A 17,905-nucleotide genomic window follows, 5' to 3' on the forward strand; every position below is an offset into this window, starting at 1 on the left:
GGCCGTGGCCACGGACCTGTGTGTTCTCTGCTAAGTTGTCCCCTAGTGAGACGCCGGCACTCACTTCCTGGTATCAAGATTGTCTCCCGGTCTTAAAGGGCCAGTGCACGCATAATTGCAGGAAGTCTGCACTCAAGCCCAGAATGTTACTGGACTATAAAATGGGCTCTGCCCTCTTGTTCTTTGCCTGAGCGTTGTTCGTTACCTAAAGTTTCTCGTGGTAATGTTCTCCTAGCGTCTTCCAGTTTCCAAGTGTTCCCTGTTCCTTTATCCTGTTTCCCGTGCTATCCTGATCTATTACCATGCTGAGCTTTTGTTGTGTTGTGCTGCATTCCACGCCTGTTCCGCTACTCAACGCCCGACGTCTACCTGCCGCTTTGTCCCAGCCTAGCCTGCCTTGCTACTGTCTGAGTTGCCACAAGTACCCTTTCTGGACTATAGACTCTGCACTATACGTTTGGTCAGCTGCCGTCCCGCTACGCGGTACGGTCCAGTGGGTCCACACCTCGCATCGTGACCGTACGCTCAGGCCATGGACCCTGCTGGTTAATTCAAGGGCATGTCACCCTCCCAAGCCATGCAGGCGGACCTGCAGCATCTCCGAGCAAGACAGGATCAACTTCTTGTGGCAGTGGACTCCATGGCACACCAGCTAGGGACACTAGCTGCTTCCCTTCCTGCCTCTATGCAAGCTCCTCAGATTGACCCTCCTGCTACACCTCCTGGCAGTTCCGACTTGGATCCTCGGTTCCCGCTGCCATTACCTTCTCGGTTGTATGGAGACGCAAGTTCGTGCTGGTGTTTCTGAACCAATGCTATATCCATTTTACCCTGCACGTCCGAGCATTTCCGTCGGACGGAACCAAGATCACCTTCATCGTGTCTCTACTTGCCCGCAAGGCCCTGGCATGGGCAAACCCTATCTGGGAGCGTCAGGTACCCAGGACCCAAGACTTCCAGGGGTTCATGCGGTTATTTCAGACTGTTTTTGAGGAGACAGGATGAGTCGTCGGCAGCCACTGCCATCTTTAACCTTCGCCAGGAGGACACCTCCCTGGGCGAATACACCATCCAGTTCTGGACCCTGGCAGGAGAACTATCCTCGAACAATGAGGCCTTGGTGGCATCCTTTTGGCATGGTCTATCGCCCGAGATCAAGGACGAATTTACGCTCAAAATCTGCCACCTGCCTTGGACAACCTGATTCTGCTTGCCACTCGGGTGGACATAAGGCTGAGGAAGAGATCTCATGAGGTTCTTCAGGAGAGATGGCCTCCTAGACTGACTCTTCCTTTCTACTGCTTTGCCTGAGGTTCCGATGCAAGTGGATCGGCCAAAATTGTCCGTCCAGTAGAAACAGTGCAGGCGCACCTCTGGTCTCTGTTTATATTGCGGCCTCGCTGGCCATGTCGTGCGTCTGTGTCCTCAGAAGCCAATAAAAAAACATCGGCGCCTAGGTTTGGTTGGAGAGACAACCCTGGGCGCTACTGCATTTAATAGAGAACTCTCAACCAAACAGTTCATTCCCGTGACCATCATTGCTGGCGAGAGGCCCCATCCGGTCTCTGCCTACCTGGCCTCTGGCTCTGCAGCCAATTTCATCTGCCAAGACCTGTGGATCTTCTGTTGCCCACTGTCCTGCTGGAAAGGCCGTTGATCGTTGCCTCGGTAGATGGACTGCCATTGCCTGACCCAGTTTTGTCTGTGACCAAGCCATTAAGACTTCAAGTGGGAGCTCTTCATTCTGAGCTCATCTCCCTGTTTGTCCTGTCCAAGGCCGTCAAACCCGTGCTGCTGGGTTTGCCTTGGCTCCGTTTGCACGCACCAGTCCTGGATTGGAACTCTGGAGAAGTTCTACAGTGGGGTCTCGACCACTGTCTGGGTCATATCCAGCCACCGCAGCCTCCTCCACTTCAATCATTGGCGGGGTTACCTTCTTGTTTCTCCAATGTCTTCGATCAGAAGGAAGCTGGGACTTTGCTGCCACATCGAGCATATGATTGTCCGATCGTCTTGGTTCCTGAGTCGTCCCCTCCTCGCGGTAGAGTGTACCCTCTCTCCTTGCCAGAGACCCAGTCTATGTCTGCCTACATTAAAGAGAATCTGGAGAGGGGCTTCATTCGTAAATCCTCATCCCCAGCCGGAGCTGGGTTTTTCTTTGTCAAGAAGAAAGATGGATCCCTCCGACCCTGCATTGACTACTGAGGCCTCAACCAGATCACGGTGAAGAACAGGTACCCACTGCCTTTGATTTCAGAACTGTTTGATCGCATAAGGGGGGCAAAATTTTTTTCTAAACTGGACCTGCAGGGGGCCTACAATCTGATTCGGATTCGTCAAGGTGACGAGTGGAAGACTGCTTTTAATACTCGTTATGGGCACTATGAATACCTAGTTATGCCATTCAGCCTGTGTAACGCCCCCACAGTATTTCTAGAATTTGTCATTGACATTTTTTCCTGATCTCCTTTATGTTTGTGTTGTGGTGTATCTCGATGACATTTAGATTTTTTCCCCAGATCCAGTAACTCATCAGTCATGTCCGCCAGGTGTTGCTTCGTTTAAGAGAGAATCATCTTTATGCCAAGCTAGAGAAGTGTGTGTTTGAAAAAAAAGTCTGTTCCCTTCCTGGGCTATATCATCTCCGATCAGGGTCTGAAGATGGACACTGAGAAAGTAAAGGCTGACCTGAAGGGGCCACGCCCTCAAGGCTTAAGGGCCATACAACGCTTCCTGGGATTTGCCAACTTCTACCGGCTGTTCATTCCCAACTTCTCATCTTTGACCGCTCCCATCTCTACCCTCACTAAAAAGGGCATGAATGCCAAAGTATGGACTCCGGAGGCAGAAGCCGCATTTGAATCCTTAAAAAAAAGCCTTCACATCAGCCTCTATTCTTCATCATCCTGATGCATCCCTACAGTTTTCATTAGAGGTGGGTGCTTCCTCTGCTTGTGCATTGTTGTTCCAGAGAGGTTCGAAGGGCAAGACTGGCATGTGGCTACTATTCCAAGCTGTTTTCTTCCGCAGAGCGCAACTACTCGATTGGGGATCGGGAGTTACTGCCCATCAAGCTGGCTCTGCAGGAGTGCAGACACCTATTGGAAGACGCAGTCCATCCTATCCTGGTCTTCAGGGATCACAAGTACCTGACCTACCGACAGACGGCCCAGAGGTTGAATCCTCGTCAAGCCAGGTGGTCGTTGTTCTTTGCTAGTTTCCGGTTCAAACTCCACTACCGACAAGAATGTGAGGGCCGATGCCTTGTCAAGGTCATTTGAGACAGAGGACACTGTGGAGTCCCCACAGAATATTATTGATCCTTCCTGCATCTTCTCTGTGAACCCTATACAGGTTAGAGACATCCCTCCGGGAAGGACTTTTGTGTGTCTGGCAGACAGAGGAAGAATCATTCGCTGGGGTCACAATTCCAAGCTGGCAGGTCACGCGGGTGCTCATAAGACCCAGGATCTAATCGCGCACCAGTTCTGGTGGCCCACGCTGCCCAAAGACGTCATGGACCTTGTCTCCTCATGTATGGTATGCGCATCAAATAAAGTTGCCCACTCCAGACCAGCTGGTCTGCTCCAACCACTGCCTGTGCCGTTGCTTCTTGGCAGCATTTTGCAATGGACTTTGTCACGGATCTCCCTCCCTCTGCGGGTTGGGGTGTGATCTCGGTGGTGGTGGATCGATTTTCTAAGATGGCTAATTTTTTTCCCTTGACTGGTCTGCCTTCTGCTGAGTGATTGGCCGACCTCTTCATTCAACACATCTTCCATCTGCACGGCTTGCCCCTGCATATTGCCTCAACGTTTTGGAGAGCACTCTGCGGTCTCCTCGGTGTAAAGTTGGACTTCTCTTCGGCCTATCATCCCCAGTCCAATGGGCAAGTCGAGAGGGTTAACCAGATTATGGAGAACTATCTGCGTCACTTTGTTTTCAGACAGCATGATGACTGGGTGCAGCTGCTCCCGTGGGCAGAGTTCTCCTATAATAACCACACTACTGAGTCCACCACCTCCAGTCTGTTCTTCATCGTCTACTGCCAACATCCTCGTATACCTCTTCCTGTCTCTACTATGTCCCAGGTGCCTGCAGCTGACTCGATCTTCAGGGACTTTCTGCAAATATGGCAACAGACCCGATCTTCTATCCTGCTGGCGGTGGACCGCATGAAGAGAAAGGCAGATACAAGAAGACGAGCTCCTGTTTCTTCCAGGTACGAAGTTCTGGTTGTCTTCAAAGAATATCCGGCTGAGGGTGCCGTCCTGCAAATTTGCCCCTAGGTTCCTCGGACCCTTCGAAATCCTGCTACAGATTAACCCGGTGTCTTACAAGCTGCGGCTGCTTCCTACCCTCAAGATTCCTAACTCCTTCCATGTCTCCTTGCTGAAGCCCGTGGTCCTGAACCGCTACTCCAGGACTCCTAGTTCCGCAGTGGTCCCTGGTGGCTCGTCCGGGACTTTCGAAGTAAGGGAGATTCTGGCCACCAAGAAGGTGGGAGGAAGGACGTTTTATTTAGTGGATTGGAGGGGGTTCGAGCCCGAAGAGAGGACTTGGGAGCCAGAGGAGAACATCGATGCCCCAGTCCTTGTGAGGAAGTTTCTCTCCCGCTCTGGGGGATACTGTAATGTGTATGGCCATGGACCTGTGTGTTCTCTGCTGCATCATCCCCCAGTAAGGCGCCGGCACTCACTTCCTGGTATCAAGCCTGTCTCCCGGAGAGCGCGCCCGTACGTGCACGGTCTTAATGGGCAGGTGCGCGCATAATTGCAGGAATTCTGCAATCAAGCCCAGAATGTTACCGGACTATAAAAGGGGCTCTGCCCTCTTGTTATTTGCCTGAGCGTTGTTCGTTACCCAAAGTTTGTTGTGCTAATGGTATCCTAGTGTCTTCCAGTTTCCAAGTGTTCCCTGTTCCTGTATCCTGTTTCCCGTGCTATCCTGATCTATTAGGCTGGGTTCACACGACCTATTTTCAGACATAAACGATGCCTCGTTTTACGTCTGAAAATAGGGCTACAATACGTCAGCAAACATCTGCCCATTCATTTGAATGGGTTTGCCGACGTATTGTGCAGACGACCTGTAATTTACGCGTCGTCGTTTGACAGCTGTCAAACGACGACGTGTAAATGGACTGCCTTGGCAAAGAAGTGCAGGACACTTCTTTGCCACGTAATTTGAGCTGTTCTTCATTGAACTCAATGAAGCACAGCTCAAGATTTACGAGTGTCTCAGACGCCTCGCAAAATGCGAGGAGCATTTACGTGTGAAACGAGGCAGCTGTTTTCTCTTGAAAACAGTCTGTCTTTTCACACATAAATGACAGCTAGCGTGTGCACATACCCTTACCGCACTGAGCTGTTGTGCTGCATTCCACACCTGTTCTGCTACTCCACGCGTGACGTCTACCTGCCGCCTGGTCCCAGCCTAGCCTGCCTTGCTACTGTCTGAGTTGCCACACGTACCCTTTCTGGACTATAGACTCTGTACTATACCTGTTTGGTCAGCTGCCGTCTCGCTACGCGGTACAGTCCAGTGGGTCCACACCCCGCATCGTGACAGTAGGATTTAGTCAGTGTTGTAGGATACTCTTCCTAACAGCTGCTGCCTAAAAACACATGAACTGCCTAGATATTTAGTCATTCTCAGAATTCCATACATTAAATAAAACCCAGTCAGGGGTAAAGGGAACAATAAATTGTAAGTGGTATGTATATAAGTTCTTCCTCCCATAATTCCCTAATTTTTGGGCCGTTCAAAAGATTGTGAAAAATGTTAGGATTTGGAAGACCACATTTAGCACACCCATATGAAGAACCTGGAGACATCTTGGATTGGATATATGGGTTGAAGTAAGCTCTGTGGAATATCATCATGGCATGTCCTGGTAACTACTGGGATGGCCTTTTGCAGTTTAAGTGTTGCATTCAAAACATCCTCTAGATTAGGAATATCCTGAGACCATATAGCAGAACCTTTTGTAAGTTTATCCCATTCTATAATTAATATAGCTTTTAATATATTCAAGGGAAAAGGGTAAGAATATACTTAACCCAGTTATATAAATCAATAAATGAAGGACTGGCTATCCCAGATATAAAAATATATATCATGGCATGTTTTTTTAAATATATAAGGGATTGGATAGTAAGAAGTAATATGGGGTTATCCCCCTCACACTCGAAATATCAGGATTTTGAAGACGTAGAAAGAGCTAGAGAGTTAATAGGTCTAAGAATTTTAAGGTATTGGAGGAGTATAGGCCTGAAAAATATAAGGGAGGTGGATGGGATGATAGACTTCAAAGAGATAAGAGAATAGTTTAGTCTACCTGAATATCATATTTATACCTATCTACAGATTAAGTCCTTATATAATACCATATGGGGACAACAGCTACAATCATTCAATGATTCGATAATAGATGAAATTTTTTTTTTTTTGTATTTCAAATTTTTTATTTTCAACAAAGAAAGTAAGGATACAGAAGGAAAAAGGGGGAGACGAGGGTACATCAATAAAATCGGAACACAATGTTAAATGTACACAGTTAACTCTACAAGTCTGCTAGATTTTTCAGAAATGTCAATATTTTGAAATACTTCTCACATCCACCATTGTCGAGATAGACTTGTACCATAAATTAACATCTCTTTGCGACATTTCCCTATACCCTCCTCCCCCCCCCTATGACCATCTGTGATGATAGTCAAGAGACAGATGACAGAAAAAGAACAATAAGAAGAAAGGAAAAACAAAGAAGATTAAAAGATATGAGGGAAGAGGGGAGTCATCTCTCCCAGCTCTCTCCCCCCCCCCCGCAGCACGTCTCTACGAACCAAATATTTCTAAGAGTTCCCAGCATCATTCCCAACTTGTTCACCCATGATTTCCTTGTACCTGTCTGAGCTACAATATTCCAGCCAGTAGAACCATGTTTTCCGGAATCTACCTGCTTGATCAGGAGAGTGATGAAGCAACTCCTCCATTCTCCTAATATCTTGTACCCGCTTCAGCCATTGTCTAATCGATGGAGGCTCAGAGGACTGCCATTTCGCTGGAATACATGCTTTAGCTGCATTTAACAAGTGTCTCACCAGCGATTTCTTATACGTCCCTATGGAGATGTCATGGTGATGCAACAGAATCCACGCCGGATTGTCCCCCAGAGTGAGTCCCGTGATCTCAAATATGACGTCTTGTACTTCTGCCCAATAGGGTCAAAGACTGTCACAGCCCCAGAATATATGTAGTAGCGTACCTTCTTCCTTGCCACATCTCCAGCAGAGATGTGAAACCTCAGGGAACATTTTGTGAAGTGCATGTGTGACTCTGTACCACCGGGATAATATTTTATAATTCGTTTCTTGATAAGCATTACTAATAGACGCTTTATGTGAAAGGAGCATGACCTTCTCTTTTTGTTCTTGTGTTAGGGAGATCTTGAGATCCCGCTCCCATTTCGTGATAAACGGTGGCGTGAAATCTTCTACAGGAGAAATCAGTATACCATAGATTTTAGACAATGCTCGTTTCACATGTCCCGTCTGGGAACACATTGTTTCAAACTGGGTTAGTCTGCGATCATAAGCAGCAGGTGCAAGTATATAAGCCAAGTAGTGAGATAGCTGTAAAGTCTGCCACTGTGACGCTACCAGCATGCCCTCAGGTTCAGTGAGTTCCCTATTCCGTAGCCAAGTCGCCTGTCTTCAAAAGTGACAAATCCTAAAATGACCCTGTTGAAGCCAGTTCTTAAATGTCCCTTCCGATAATCCTGGTTCAAACTCTGGTGTCCCCAGGACCGGCGCGAGCGGCGAAGGTGCCGATGAAACCCCTTCCCTTCCCCTCACTCTCCTGAACACCTGTAGTGTTGAATATATAGTAGGGTGATCTCTCAGGGATTTTAGATGAGTCAAGGGTATCCATGGCAAGCATTTTAGTGGGAGGTCCGTAAAGCCTTGTTCCACATTTATCCAATCCTTAAGATAAAAGCATGGCGGCACCAGTCCACTATCCTAGTCAAGTGTATGGCTTGGTAATATTGCTCTACATCAGGCAGCCCAATCCCTCCATGACGTTTGGCAAGCACTAGGATTCTCCTCTGTAATCTCGGCGGTTTATCAGCCCATACAAAGGAAGTGATGTATTGATATACAGTTTTAAAAAAGGATGTAGGTAATTTAATTGGTAATGCCTGCATCGGGTATAGGAATCTGGGTAACACATTCATCTTAATAATGCTCACTCTCCCAAACCATGAGAACGTCCCCCTTGTCCATCGAGCCAAATCATTTCTCAATGTTTGTAACAGAGGTAAAAAGTTCAGCTGGAATGTCCGATCTATATTGGCCGGCAGCTGGATACCCAGATATTTGATCGATTCCCTCGCCCATCTAAAGGAAAAACTAGCCCGTAGGGAGTTCCCTAGATCATGTGGAGTATGTAGCATCATCGCCTCCGACTTCTGAAAGTTGATTTTCAGGTTGGACATTAGGCCATACTCTCGAAATTCCTTCATGAGATTGGGCATTGAAATGTGAGGAGAGGTCACGAAAAATAGCAGATCATCTGCATAAGCCGCCACCTTGAAAACTTTACCTCTCATGTTTAAGCCACTCACATTAACGTTGCCTCTGATCTTATATAAAAAAGGTTCCAGAGCTAAGGCGAACAGCAGGGGTGAAAGAGGGCATCGCTGTCTTGTCCCATTATGGATCATAAACGGGGAAGAATAAGTACCATTTACTCTCACAGAAGCCAAAGGCGACTAGTATAGTGCTCCCACCCAGGAGCGCATGTTAGGTCCTACACCCAGATGTTCCAGAGTTCCAAATAAAAAAGGCCACCCGACTTGATCAAAAGCCTTTTCCGCGTCTGTGGATAAAATGACAGCAGGGCTCTTCTGTGAGTTGACCCAATGGACAAGGTTGAGAGCCTTAGTCATATTATCTCTCGCTTCCCTTGATGGGATGAAGCCTGTTTGGTCTCCGTGAATTACGATAGTCATCAATGGGGCTAGCCGATTCGCCAATATTTTAGAAAACAATTTCAGATCTACATTAAGTAACGAAATCGGTCTATAGCTAGCACATGAGGAGGGATCCTTGCCATCCTTCGGGATAACCACTATGGTGGCCTTCAGTGAATCTGAAGGTACCGAGCTGCCTGATGATATCGCATTAAGAGCCCCCAAAAAGCCATCTGCTAACTGATCCAGGAACATTTTATAGTAACCCACCGTCAGTCCGTCCGGGCCCGGGGCCTTACCCTTTTTTGTGTCCTGCAAAGCTTCAGAAAGTTCTTCATGAGTGATTGGATGATCTAAGGTGTCACATGCATCCTCAGGTAGTCGTGGGAAACCTGAGGAGGATATATATTCCTGTATAGCTACCTTCATGGGAGGCGAATGAGGTGTTAATTGGTATAGTGAGGAGTAGAATTCCCGAAAGGATCGGGCTATCTCCCTCGGGGAGGTTATCTTTGCCCCTGTCTGGGAGGTAATATGAGGAACATAAGCCGAGGCTCTCTGGGTTCTCAAGGCATTTGCCAGAATTTTCCCCGGTTTATTTCCATATTCATAAAATATTCCCCGACACTTAACTAATGTGGCTTTAGCCTTAACTTCATAAAGAGCTCTAAGTTCTTCTCGAAGTGACAGCAAAACTCCCCTAGTTTCTGAGGTCTGACAATGTTTATGTTTGACCTCTATTTCGCCAATCTTGGTCAACAGGTCACTTGTTTTTGCCACTCTCTCTCTCTTGAGCCACGCCCCCCACTTGATGAAAAAACCTCTTATGTAGCATTTATGGGCCTCCCATAATATGAGCGGATTTGCCACTGAGCCAGTATTGGTAGCGAAGTAGATCTCCAGCTCACGACGAATTTCAGCTTGAGCCTCAGGATGTTGAAGTAAAAACTCATTGAGTTTCCACCGACCTTGTGCATGTGAGGGCGGGGCGAAAGAGAGAGAGAGCGCAATTGGCGAATGGTCTGACAAAGGTGATGTGTGAATGTCTGCCCCCACTTCTCTATCCAGATGGAAATGACTGATGAAAAAATAGTCTATTCTGGAAAACATATCATGAGTTGCTGAGTAATATGAGTAATCCCTAGCTCCCGGGCACAGAGTCCTCCAGACATCCACTAGTTGTTGATCATGAATAGTTTTCCTAATGGAGCTAAGTTGAGAATAAGGAAGATGGGAGGCGCCCCTTGAGACGTCTAGGTGAGGTTCCATTGCTACATTAAAATCCCGTCCAACTATAATCATACCGTCCCCAAAAGTCTGGAGCTGTTCCAAATATGCCGCTAGAGCCGCTGATTGCCCCGTGTTTGGTAAGTACAGGTTAGCTAGTGTAACTGCCTGTGAGAATAGAGTGCCCTTGACAAACAGAAATCTACCCTGAGGGTCTGCCAATGAATCAGTGAAGATCCAAGGTACATGTTGTGCAATGAGAATACTCACACCCCTAGATCTGGCATCCTCTGAGCAACCATGATAGCAATATGGAAAACGTCTATTGGAGAACCGTGGTACCTTATCTTTCCGGAAATGTGTTTCTTGAAGAAACGCCACCTGAGTTTTAAGTCTCCACAGTTCAGCAAGAATCATGGAGCACTTCTCCGGAGTCCTCAGGCCTCGGACATTGTAGGAGAGCAACTTCGTATCTGTGTTCATAGTTCCCAGGTGCTGCGAGGGAAGAAACCGAAGGGAGGGAAGGAGAAAAAGGGAAGAAAAGAAAAGAAACAACAATAGGAATCGAAAAAACAGATAAGTAAGTAAGGATAATCAGGGAATTCTCTAAGGAAGGTTAAAGAAACCGAGGGTACTCAGCCAGCGAGACACCTCGGAGGGAATACCTATAGGGGAGAGTTGGTAAGGAATCTAAGGAAGTGGAGACCACCTCCCGTGTAATTGTCTGTAACTAGTACACCTTCAGCGAACACAAACATCCACCTCCAACCTCTATTAGTAATTCACCAGGGAGATCAATGGAGTGAAGCTACTTCAAAACTTGTAACAATAAAGGTATAGCCCTACTCCGTAGGAATCTCAAACCCCTTCTCCGCCCTGACTAACTCGTTCCCGCCCATAGGCTCACAAACTCCATAAGGAGCCTAACCCCAGGTACCAGCTCCTGCAGCGACACTCATGACCACATAAGTTTCCTTCACCTTGTGCAATGGAATCCTAGAATTTCTCTCGCCCTCAGAGGGTGCTTATGAAACGTACTCCATTACCCATAACCGACGTCTCCCTACACATTAAGTCCCAACTAATAAAACCTAACTCAACTATGTGGCATAATCCTATGCATATCCCATCAGATGACATACCATGAACCCTGAGGCCCGCATTAACCAGCTGCGTGAGTGACTCTATCTCTTTCCCCCTAACCACGTATAGACCGCTCCGTGATTTGTTCTGAGAGAGATATCTAGCTACTAGATAAACATTTTTAGGTAACTATTCCTTTAAGCATGACTCCATTTATAAGGATACATTATCTGACCCGCTAGGCCCAAAATCAGGAAACCGAACATTTACACCAGGATGAACAAGGAGTCCTGTGTCATGTGTAATCCTGCCTCCACAGTACGGCAAGACAATCCCAGATCTTGGATTCCCTTCTATGGCAGTTGTTGCCTCGCCGGTCTGATGCGCTGCGGTCTGGGTTGAAGAGGGTCGATAGGGCGGTTTCTGCTGCATCTTGTAGGACGATAATTCTAGGATGCCTCAATCCAGTCCGGAATGGCTCTCGGTGGGACTTCCAGGAAGACAAAAAGGGCGGGTAGATCTTGTGGCGAATGGATAGCAATCACCCAGCCTTGTTTCTTGACAATGAGGTGGAACGGAAAACCCCACATATATGTCGCTTCAGCCTCTCTGATGATATCCAGCAGTGGTCTCATAACCCGTCTCATATGCAGTGTACAAGCTGATAGGTCAGGCAAAATATGAATTTCAGCCCCCTTAAATTTCACTTGGCCCATGGTGCGCATTTTACGCATTAAATTTTCCTTCACTGTAAAGTAGTGAATCCTACATACAATGTCCCGTGGACGATCTGGATCTACTGACACCGGGCCCAACGCTCTGTGTACCCGATCCAATTCTATGTGATTGTTCAGCAGCTCTCCCAGGATACCGTTAAACAGTTCTACCACTATTGCGCGTAGATTATGACCTTCCTTATCCTCCGGTAGTCCCCTAATATGGACATTATTGCGCCTGTTGCGGTTCTCCAGATCATCATGGTCCAGAGTCATAGCTTGGATTAATGCCTGTTGTGAGCGCAGTTGGTCCTCCATCCTATCCAATCTGTTGCCATGAGAAGATGTCTGTTGCTCAATGGCTGAGACCCTAGAGCACATTTGCTCAACCGTACGGTTCACCTCCTCTAAACACGTACGTTGCATTTTCTCCATTCTTTCCAGCATGGTGTCAAAAAAGCTCTGGGATGGGAGATGTTTAAGGGCCTCCTCCAGCTCTGATCGTGTTAATGGTGTCTCCATGCAAGGCGGGGAGACCGGGCCCGGCGACCAAGAACTTCCCTCATGGGATCTCTCCGGACTAGGGCTGGTGACCTGGGCACTCTCCAGGGTTTTATAAGGGGTTGACACACCTGGTAGCTTGTGGGAACGGGCTGATGTCGTCGTACTCGGTCGTTGATGCGTTCCACATGCGGCTGCGGCCACCATGTTGGCTTCCTCCTGCTTCTGAGAAATACGTGGCCGTAGGAAGCGAGACAGTGAGGATGCCGGAATATTTTTGTCCACGGTCTTCAGAGGTTTCCCTCGGGGCATAACGCGAGGTGCCGGGTTGATGGTAAGTCACTGAAAGCGTTAATGTCACAGGTTAAATCACGGTCGGCGGGAGCTCCTGAAAATGCGACCATCTTCCTGACATGCCGAGACCACGCCCCCAATAGATGAAATTTTATGTTTTATTTCCTGAAAATAGAGGAATTAAGCAAAAGAGGGCTCGCTTCAAATATTAGAAAATGGAAAATCTATTTGGAGACAACTGTAAAGAGAAGTGTTTAATGTATCTATATTTATATACGTGTATATGGGTGCAGCTATTGTTCTTAAGACAGTTGGCTCCGGCTTGCTGAAGATTTCCTTTGTTTCTCTTGCCTCTTACACTCTGGGGGGGGGGGGGGAACATAAACAGTGAAGCAATTCTGTATCGTATCCCCCCGACACAGGAGGTTCTCAAGGCCTGCCCCCACCCCCCTGCATGTGCATGAATATGTGATGTCATATAGAAGTGCACAGACAGGGTATAAGTGGGGCCACAATCCTACACTTCCCTCACTTGTTTCCTGCTTCACCAACGGACCTCTCCTGCCCTGCTTGTTCCTGCCTCTCACCGCCAAAAATGTGGTATAGTATCCCCTCTCCCCTTCCACGTGTAGCAGCAGCTACATTTAACCCTCATCACTTAACCCTTCACCTCTCTCCCTGGTTTAACCTCTTACCTCTCTCCACCCTACACAACGAGCATTTCCTTGGTTTTACCCCTCACCTCTCAAGCCTACACAACGGATATTTCCCCTAGTCACTCTCCTACCCTTCTCCCCATAACCCCTACTTCCCCTGGTAACCCTTTTCCTGATCTACAGATTTTCCCTGGTATTTAACCCGCTAGTAACAGGGACAGTTAGCGCAAGGTGGGGGTGGGGCACAGAAGCATGAGTGCACTGTAACTTGTATGTATGTTTAGTTAAGTGGGTGGGTTTTAGTATAGTATTGTAATAAAAATTGCTTTTATTATACTATTGTGTCGTGAATTACAACGTGTACATATACACTTAGGGGCTAAGAAGATAGTTAGCGTTAATACAAAGGAAAGGTAGGGAAGCTAGGTATAACCCTAGTGACGCTAGTATAAAGGTGGTAGTAATAGTGGGTGACACTAGCCCAATGAACCCCACTGTTATACCAACCCTTTAACAACAACTTTACCATATGAGGCGGTTAAAGAAAGGATAATCAAAGGTCTGATCATAATCAATAATATATGCAAGTCAGACGTTGCATTTATGATGCATTATAATACTTACGTGGCGTATAACTTGCCACTGGGGGAGTACATTGAAGGATATAAACAGCAATGCCCCAAATGTGGACAACTATGGACCAACTTGATGCATTGTTTTTGGGAATATAAAAAGTTAAAACTGTTTTGGGAGGAAGTAAAAGACTTGGCCTATTGTCTGGGTTGGACTGAGTGTATTCTCGACCCATAGCTATGTTTACTGCATTACGAGGGGGAAAAAAAGAAAGGGGAAAACCCTAACAAATTCTTCCTATGCTGTTATTAGTGGCAAAAAAAAATATTTTGAGACATTGGCTGTTTAAAACGACCCAATTAATGAGGTAATTCAAGATCTTAAAATCTTAATCAGAATGGAAAGACGGGATCTTCTTTCAGCCGAGCCTAAGAAGGAAAAATATTTTCAACAGAGGTGGGGAAAGTATTTGGATAAAAAATTAGATTCAGAAGAACAGAACATTATATTGTACAACTTTAAATATAACCCTTTAGATGGGAATAAGTAAGCATATGAACAGTAAAAATGTATCCACTTTATTAGTTTTTTTATCTATATATATATATATATATATATATAGGTGTTTATGGGGAGGGAAGGTATTGGTCGGTGGGAGAATTTTTATAGATTGAATTTTTTTATGGAATATTGCTTTTTATGTGTGATTCCTTTTTTATAAACAGTATGTAAGAACATGTAAAGGTAAAAAATGATCAATAAAAAAAAGGGGATGATGCTTGAAACACGTGCAGTCATCATTGCTTTGCATCACAAGGGCTTTACAGGCAAGGACATTGCTGCTTGTAAGATTGCCCCTAAATCAACCATTTATAGGATCATCAATAACTTCAAGGAGAGAGGTTTAATTACTGTGAAGAAGGGCGCCCAAAAAGTACAGCAAGAGCCAGGACCGTCTCCTAAGGGCGGGTTCACACATGGCGGAATTGCACTTAAATTCCGCTGCGGACACTCCGCAGCGTTAATCCGCAGCGGAGCCGTTTCTACATTGACTTTCACTTTAATTTAGCAGTGTTCGTTTACACGATGCGTACAATTCCGCTGCGGAGCATAGGCTGCGGAGCGGAATTTGGTGTCCGCAGCATGCTCTGTCTGTTGCGGAGCAGTGGCGGACTCATGGCGGAATTTCTCCATTGACTTCAATGGAGATTCAAAGTTCCGCAATGATGTCCGCAGCTGTCATGCACATGTCATGTGTGCTGCGGATGCGTCTTGCTTTTTTTACTTGACATTTCTTCATTCTGGCTGGACCTATGTATTTCTAGGTCTACAGCCAGACTGAGGAAGTCAATGGGGCTCCCGTAATGACGGGAGCGTTGCTAGGAGACGTCAGTAAATAGTCACTGTCCAGGGTGCTGAAAGAGTTAAGCGATCGGCAGTAACTGTTTCTGCACCCGGGACAGTGACTACCGATCCCAATATACATGTATCTGTAAAAAAAAATGAAGTTCGTACTTACCGAGAACTCCCTGTTTCTGTCTCCAGTCCGGCCTCCCAGGATGACGTTTCAGTGTAAGTGACGGCTGCAGCCAATCACAGGCCAAGCACAGGCTGCAGCGGTCACATGGACTGGCGCGTCATCCAAGGAGGTCGGGCTGGATGCCGAAGGAGGGACGCGTCATAAAGACAACGGGCGGTAAGTATGAATTTCTTTTACTTTCACTAGGGAAAGTGCTGTCCCTTCTCTCTATCCTGCACTGATAGGGAGAAGGGAAGCACTTTTCCCGCAGTCCGCAGCAGCTAGTCCGCATCAATTTTCTGCACATTTTGTGCAGATCCGCAGCCGTAATCCGCAACCCGGATTAGGTGCGGCATTGATGCGGACAGTTGCGGAGGAATTCCGCCATGTGTGGTCATGCCCTAAAGAGGATTCAGCTACGGGTTTCTTTCAACACTAGTGCACAGCTTGCTCAGAAATGGCAGCAGGAAGGTGTCAGTGCATCTGCACACACGGTGAGGCAAAGGCCTTTGGAGGCAGGCCTGCTGTCAAGAAGGGCAGCAAAGAAGCCACTTCTCTCCAAGAAAAAAATCGACAGACATTCTGAAGGACGTAGAGTGATTGGACTGCAGAGGACTGGGGTAAAGTTATTTTATCTGATGAAGCCCCCTTCATACTGTTTGGGATATCTGGAAGAATGATTGTCCGTAGAAGAAAAGGTGAGCGCTCCCATGAGTCCTGTCTCATGCCAACATAAAGCATCCTGAGACCATTCACGTGTGGGGTTGCTTTTCATCCAAGGGATGAACACTGCCTATGAACACTTCCATGAAAAAAGAATGGTATCTAAACATCCTCCAAGAGCAACTTCTCCCAATGATACAGGAACAATTTGGTGATGAGAAATGCTTTTTCCAGCATGATGGAGCACCATGTCACAAGGCAAAAGTGATAACTAAGTGGCTCGGTGAACAAAACACTAAAATTTTTGGTCCATGCCAAGTAAACTCCCCAAATCTCAATCCCATTGAGAACCTTTGGTCAATCCTCAAAAAGCTGGTGGACAAACAAAAACACAGAAATTGTGATTGGGCAAGAATGGGTTGTCATCAGTCAGGATTTGCCCCAGAAGTGGATATCCAGCATGCCATGGCGAATTTCAGAAATCTTGAAAACGATGGGTCAACGCTGTAAATATTGAGTCTTTGCATAAACATGATGTATTTGTCAAAAAAAGTTAAACGTATGAAATGCTTATAATTGTACTTCAGTATACCATAGAGACATCCAAACACTGAAACAGCAAACTTTGTGAACAGCAAACTTTGTGAAAACCAAAATTTGTGTCAATCTCAAAACTTTTGGCCAAGACTGTAATATAGGCCATTTCCTTTCAAAAAGGCCAAACTATGTATGTATTTAAACGTACATGCATCCAGTATTAAATTTGTGTTTAAAAAGTTTTAACCTCTTCCCGCACACGGACGTGACTGTACGTCCAAATAGCAAGTGATTTCCCGCACTCGGGCGTACAGTTACGCCTGGCAGATAAAGCGAGCACAGGAGCTGTGCGCGCTTTATCTTCAGCGGCTGTCAGCTGTTATACACAGCTGACATGCCGCTGCGATGGCTGTTACCGCCGATCGCAGCCATTTAACCCCTTCAATGCGGCTGTCAATGACGTCCGCCGCATTGAAGTGGTTTACAGAGGGAGGGAGCTATGGAAACCAGTAAGCCGTTACTAGGCTTCCTGGATGCCAAGGTACGGTAGCCTATTAGGTCCTGCCCGAGGCAGGACCTAATACGCTAACTGTCAAATCAAGAATGACAGTTACGATGCACTGCACTACATAAGTACATACATAAGTAGTGCAGTGCATCGTAGCGGGGATCAGAAGACCAGATCTTCAAGTCCCCAGGTCAGTGTAAAAGAAAAAGTAAAAAATGTAAAAAAAAATGTGAAAGAAAAATAAATAAAAGTAAATAAATAATAAAAACAACTGATCAACTCCTTTATTATTAGAAAAAAAATGAAAATATGAAAAAAAAAAGTAAACATATATAGGTATTGCCGCGTTGGGAACGGCCTGATCTATAAAAATATCACATTATTTTTACCGCACGGTGAACACCGTAAAAAATTTTAATAAAAAACAATGACAGTATTTTATTTTTTGGTCATCTTGTCTCAAAATTTTTTTAATAAAAAGTGATCAAAAAGTTGCAAGTAACGCACAATGGTACCAATAGAAACTACAATTCGTCACGCGTAAAACAAACCGTCCCGCAGCGATATCAACTAAAAAATAAAAAAGTTATGGCTGTCAGAAAATGGCGACACTAAAACATGATTTTTTTAGAAAAGAGTATTTTTATTGTG

At 46.2% G+C, this 17,905-nt stretch overlaps 1 pseudogene; it reads right to left on the bottom strand.

Annotated features, from left to right (window-relative positions):
• Positions 1-17,905, bottom strand: part of LOC142695368 (uncharacterized) — a 204,559-nt pseudogene that overhangs the window by 134,924 nt on the left and 51,730 nt on the right.

Source organism: Rhinoderma darwinii, chromosome 1, assembly GCF_050947455.1.
Source record: "Rhinoderma darwinii isolate aRhiDar2 chromosome 1, aRhiDar2.hap1, whole genome shotgun sequence".
Classification (NCBI taxonomy): Eukaryota; Metazoa; Chordata; class Amphibia; order Anura; family Rhinodermatidae; genus Rhinoderma; species Rhinoderma darwinii.